This window comes from Gopherus flavomarginatus, chromosome 5 (genome assembly GCF_025201925.1).
Source record: "Gopherus flavomarginatus isolate rGopFla2 chromosome 5, rGopFla2.mat.asm, whole genome shotgun sequence".
Classification (NCBI taxonomy): Eukaryota; Metazoa; Chordata; order Testudines; family Testudinidae; genus Gopherus; species Gopherus flavomarginatus.
In genome coordinates this window covers 41,092,210-41,098,831 of record NC_066621.1, presented here as the reverse complement: position 1 = coordinate 41,098,831, position 6,622 = coordinate 41,092,210, and positions in this window count along the sequence as shown.

The window sequence follows — 6,622 nt, the reverse complement described above, 5'->3', positions numbered from 1 at the left end:
GTTGAGCATTACTATCCTGTTAAAGGTATGTACTATCATGGCATGTGTAGACAACTCCTGCCTCTTGGTACTGTATGAGCACAATGTAAAGGGGAGGACACATGACTGCTCTATATGTCTCCTCTGGGAGGACCTTTCAGTCCTCCCTGGGTAATTCCTGGGGTCACAGGAGCAGGGAGCGTGTGCCTCTGGGCCCGCTGGGGCCAACTCCGGCCCCAGCTCGGCAGAAGTCTGGGAACCTGCTCACAGCACCTTCCCCAGTGACCTCCCAGCATGCAACCAGCCAGGGACTGCTGCTCTCTCCCCACCCCTCTGGAGTTACCTGCAGGAAGGAGTCTCTGTCCTTCTCCCACTATGCCTGCCCTCAGCACATTTGGCCGCTCTCCGTGGCAGCAGGACCCGGGCAGGAAGCAGTATGCAGCCACTTCTCAAGCAACTGAATGTGGCTTCTAAGGGTCACTGCTCTGTGCAGAGAGCCTGGCTGAGGAGCCTGGCCCCTCATCTCGCCATCTGGGCCCACTGTCAGGAACAGAGAGTGAGTGAGCCAGAAAAGTCCTAGGGGGCAGAAAGTCCTCTGGCTCGCTCAGCCTCTGTTCCCAGCAACCAGGCCCAGGTGGGAAGCACAGAGCTTTGGAGAGGCTGGCATGAGAAGTGGCTGGTCCTGCTCCTTCCACTCCCTGCTGTCCCCACTGCCAGGGGCCAAGCATGCTGGGAGGCAGGCAGAGCCCCTCTGCCTACCTCCCCATCACATCAAGCAGAAATCTGGGGGGCACTTGACCCCATATGCCCCTCGTACACATCATCTATGAAATTTGTATGTGAAGTTATGAAGTATTGCTATATGTTGTTACTGAAATATGTGGTAAGTGGGAAATGCCCACAGCCAGCCTTCCAGTGGCAACAAAGGAGCAACTAACACTGACAAGACCGATTTACATTTAGATAGGCCAGAGACTCCTCAAAGATGGCACGTATGCAGTGGGGGCTGCCTAACCCCAACATCACAGCATGGATCTTTCTAGCACTTGAAGAGAAAGTATAAATGAAGGTCAATGACATCACCACTTGGCCTCTCTCCTCCCCCATGTCAACACCTGGGAGATTGTTTGGAAGACAAAGACTTTGAACTGGGGAGATTGGTCTCAGGCTGAGAAGGGAATTCAGTCTATGTATTAAGAACTGTAAACTGCCGGGAACAGCCAGTGAGGTGAGAAAAGCTGTTTGCTTCAAATCTTGTTTAGTTTAGTAAAGCTTAGAACAGGTGTAGGCAACCTTTCAGAAGTGGTGTGCTGAGTCTTTATTTATTCACTTTAATTTAAGGTTTCGCATGCTGGTAATACATTTTGACATTTTTTAGAAGGTCTCTCTCTATAAGTCTATATATAATATTAATAAACTATTGATATATGTAAAGTAAAAAACAAGGTTTTCAAAATGTTTAAGAAGCTTCAATTAAAATTAAATTAAAATGCTGATCTTAAGCCACTGACCGGCTCAGCCCGCTGCCAGCCTGGGGTTCTGTTCACTTAGGCCGGCAGCAGGCTGAGCGGGGCTTGTGGCCAGACCCCAGCTGGCAAGGGGCCGGCAGCCAGAACCCCAGGCTGGCAGCAGGCTGAGCTGGTCCAGGGGCCAGGACCCCAGACTGACAGCGGGCTGAGCAGGGCCAATACCACAGACCAGCAATAGGTCAAGCTCAGCCCACTGCTGGTCTGGGGTTCTGTCCACTGGCTCCCGCCAGCCAGGATCCCAGCTGCCGGGCCCGCTCAGCCTGCTGCCGGTCTGGGATTCTGGCTGCTGGCCTCTGGCCAGCTGGGGTCCCAGCTGCCGACCCCACTCAGACTGCTGCCAACCTGGTGCTGAGGGTGGGGATGTGGGGGGTGCAAGAATCAGGGCATGGCATGTGGGGGGACTCAGTATGTGTGGGGAGTGCAGGAGTCAGGTCAAGGGGTGTGGGGAGTGCAGGAGTCAGGCCAGGGGGTGTGGGGAGTGCAGGAGTCAGGCCAGTGGTGTGGTGGGGGGCTGGGTTTGTGTGGAGGGTGCAGAAGTCTGGGCAGAGGGCTGGCGGCATGTGAGCGGGTGAAGGAGTCAGGGCATGGGGTATGGGGGTGCTGGGTATGTGTGGAGGGTGCAGGAGTCAGGGATGAGGTCGTGGGGAGGATGCAGGGAGCTGGGGAGCAAGGGGTGCAGGGGTCAGGGCAGAGGGCTGGGGCGAGTGAGGGAGTGCAGGAGTCAGGGCAGGGGTTGTAGGGGGGCTGGGTATGTATGGAGGGTGAAGGAGTCAGGGATGGGGTCGTGGAAGTTGCAGGGGGCTGGGGTGCAAGTAGGGTGCAGGGGTCAGGGCAGAGGGCTGGGGGGGGGTGCTCCTAGCCTCCTGCCCTCTGAGGGGCTCAAGGCAAGAAGCTGGAGGGATACGCCCCCTCCTATCCTCCTCCCTCCTGCCTCTTCTCCGCCTCCTTACCAGTCTGAGCAGCAAGGGTGCTGGGGCTGCTCTTCCCCACTCCTTCGCAAAAGCCAGTGGCGGCAGGGAGGGAGAGGAAGTGTTGCTCGATGCAGCATGCTGGGGGAAGAGGTGGAGGAGAGAGAAGTTTGGCTGCCGATGGAGACTGCTCTACAGCAGCAGCTGGCAGAACTAAGCTTGCTTCTGCCTCCTGCCCCCACTAGAGAAAATAGTAGGTGGGGAGTAGAGAAGAGCGGGCTAGGTCGGGTAGGATTTTTAATGGCACGCTGCTGCCTGCCAGGGTCCGACTCAGTCCGCTGCTGGGGTTCGGCAGCAGGCTGAGCGGGACCCTGACAGACAGCAGTGTGCCATTAAAAATTGGCTTGCACACGTGCCTTAGGTTGCCAACCCCAGTTTAGAATTTAGACTGCGATTCTATTTTTATTTCTTATGTAAGCAACTTTGACCTCTGTGTCTAACACTTAAAATCTTTCTTTCTGTAGTTAATAACCTTTTTTTAATGTTTTAGCCTTACCAATGAGTTTGTCTAAAGCACTTGGGGAATCTGTTCAGATTACAAAGCTGGTATGTGTCAACTTTCCTTTAATGAAGTGGTGAACTAATTAATGTGCTTGAGAAGGTCTTGAGCAGTATAAGATGGTATATCACTGGGGTGCAAGGCTTGGGGTGCTGTAGAGATTGGCTGGAGTCTCTCTGTGTATAATTCATGAGTGGCTTACAGAAAATTCATGCAACTCAGCTGGGTGTTGACGTCCACGTGTTGACGGCTGAGTGATTACAGCACCTGGAGGGGTTTGCGGCTTGTCACTAGCACAGCATAAGAGATAGAGAAGGTTAAAGAGTTTAAGGGGATTCAGGGGTTCCCTCAGTTCCAGATTGTGCCCTGAGGGGATGTCACGCTCCCATCCTGCCACACATATAAGCCTGCTTTCAGTGGTGCAAGTAGGGCGGTCTGGTCAGGTACACCACGTACCAGTAACCTATTTATAGCCAGTGCAACGTACTGGAAAGAAACAGGAGGAGCTGCCCATGCTGGTGCTCCTCCAGCACGGCTGTACCGCCCCCAGCCCTTCCACGCAACTGCTTGCCTGCATCTCCTGTCCAGGGTCTGGACAGCAGCCCCACCAAAGGACAGTGCTGGGGGTGGAGCTGGGGTCAGTACAGCCACATTGGAGGAGCTGCCAGCGTGGGGGAGCCTGGGAACTGCAGCGGCAAAAGGAGGAGAACCCCGCGCTGTCAGCTCCTCTGGCACGGCTGTACCACCCCAGCCCCGTCCCCAGTCCTGTCCTCTTGCAGGGCTGCTGTACAGACCCCGGACAGGACTCAGCAGATGCAGCTGTGTGGAAGGGCTGGGGCTGGGGCTGGAGGCAGGGCTGGGGCGCAACAGCCACACCAGAGGAGCTGCTGGCGTGAGGATCGGTAGGCATCATGTCTGAAAAAAATATTCTCTCCTGTCAGAGGGAGCTGGTTTGGATCTCTTCTGCTGGCAATTCCCAAAACAGGTGTGACTGTGACCCAGCTTTTGTTCCAGAGAGCAAGCCCTCCTCTCCTCTTAGCAGCCCACACAGCAGCTGTGCCATGTCCACGCACTGGGAATGCTTCCTACTCCCCCCAGGGGTCATGTGAGGCAGCCACTTTCCCGCTCTTTTGCTGGTGCAGCGTATCAGTAAGAAATAAATTCTACTTGCACCGCTGCCTGCTTACCACCCGCTTCCCCATTCCATCCCCAAAAATGATCAGCAATGAAATAGTTCACGTTGACATTGAATTGGGGATTTAGAACTGTACCTATTGGGTTCTGGGAAGTGGGCGGGCGGAAGTCGGCCCACTGCTTAAGGATTCCCCCCCTCCAGCCTAAGAGAAATATCTACAGGACCTCAAAACCCAACTGAGTTTGGGGGACAACTAATAAAAGAACAGAGACAGGAGTGCAGTCAGAGGGTACGTCTACACTACGGGATAATTCCGATTTTACATAAACCGGTTTTATAAAACAGATTGTATAAAGTCGAGTGCACGCGGCCACACTAAGCACATTAATTCGGAGGTGTGCGTCCATGGTCCGAGGCTAGCGTCGATTTCCGGAGCGTTGCACTGTGGGTAGCTATTCCGTAGCTATCCCATAGTTCCCACAGTCTCCCCCACCCCTTAGAATTCTGGATTGAGAGCCCAGTGGCTGATGGGGCAAAAATCATTGTCGCGGGTGGTTCTGGGTAAATGTCGTCATTCCTTCCTTCCTCCGGGAAAGCAACGGCAGACAATCATTTTGCGCCCTTTTCCCCTGGATTGTCCTGGTAAACGCCATAGCATGGCAACCATGGAGCCCGTTCAGCTTTTTTTTTTACAGTCACCGTGTGTGTACTGGATGCCGCGGACAGAGGCGATAATCCAGCGCTACACAGCAGCATTCATTTGCTTTTGCATGATAGCAGAGATGATTACCAGTCGTTCTGTACCATCTGCTGCCAGGGTAATTTGGCAAAGAGATGATGGTTATCTGTCCTTCTGTGCTATCTGCTGCTATCATGGGTGCCCCTGGCTGAGGTCGGCCGGGGGTGCAAAAGCAAAACTGGGAATGACTCCGCTAGTCAATCCCTCCTTTATGGTTTCTAAAAATAGAGTCAGTCCTGCCTAGAATTTGGGGCAAGTGTACTAGAGAAGCAGTGTATCAGAGAGCACAGCTGCTCCGTGTCAGATCCCGCAGAAATGATGAGCTACATGCCATTCACGGAGGGTGCCCTTGCAGCAACCTCACCCGTTGCTTCCCTCCTCCCCCAACCTTCCTAGGCTACCGTGGCAGTGTCCCCCCCATTTGTGTCATGAAGTAATAAAGAATGCAAGAATAAGAAACAGTGACTTGTTAGTGAGATAAAATGAGGGGGAGGCAGCCCCCCTGTGCTATGACAGTCCAGGCAGGACATTAAGCGGTGCAGGGGAGAGGAGCCCAGCACCCCGCTGCTATGATAGTCCAGGCAGTACAGAATCTTTTCTTTACATCAGAAAGGGAGGGGGCTGATGGAGCTCAGCCCCCCGTGGCTATGATGAAGACAGTTACCAGCCGTTCTGTACCATCTACTGGGAATGACCAGGAATCATTCCTATTTTTACCCAGGTGCCCCTGAGGCCAGCCAGGGGTATTCAACAGTTATCAAGCATGTACCGTGTGCCACCGGGGAGGGGAGGGGAGCAGATACTGCTCTTCACTGCTGCAGCATCGCGTCTACCAGCAGCATTCAGTAGACATAGGGTGACATTGAAAAAAGTCAAGAAATGAGTTCTTTCCCTTTTCTTTCACGTGGGGGGGAGGGAGTAAATTGATGAGCTATTCCCTGAACCACGCCAGACAATGTGTTTGACCCTACAGGCATTGGGAGCTCAGCAGAGAATGCAAATACTTTTTTGTGTACTGTGGGATAGCTGGAGTCCTCAGTACCCCCTCCCTCCCTCCATGAGCGTCCGTTTGAGTCTCTGGCTTCCCGTTATGCTTGTCACGCAGCACTATGTAGCCTGTAGATTTTTTTTCAAATGCTTTGGCATTTCGTCTTCTGTAATGGAGCTCTGATAGAATAGATTTGTTTCCCCATACAGCGATCAGATTCAGTATCTCCTGTACGGTCCATGCTGGAGCTCTTTTTGGATTTGGGACTGCATTGCCACCCGTGCTGATCAGAGCTCCAAGCTGGGCAAACAGGAAACGAAAATCAAAATTTCGCGGGGCGTTTCCTGTTTACCTGGCCACTGCATCCGAACTGAGATTGCTGTCCAGAGTGGTCACAGTGGTGCACTGTGGGATACCGCCCGGTGGCCAATACCGTCGATTTGCGGCCACACTAACCCTAATCCGATATGGTAACACCGATTTTAGCGCTACTCCTCTCGTTGGGGAGAAGTACATAAACCGATATAAAGAGCCCTTTATATCGATATAAAGGGCCTCGTAGTGTGGACGGGTACAGCGTTAAATCGGTTTAACGCTGCTAAAATTGGTTTAAACGCATAGTATAGACCAGGCCAGAGAGTCAAAAGGAGGGATCCTGGCAGGGACACCAAGCAGAGAACCCCAGACAGCACCCACTGCTCCTCGAAGGCGGCGGCCTCCAAGGCAAGGAAGAAGACGACCTTGCCATACATCTTGGAGGCCGCCACAATGGCCACGGGCCCCAA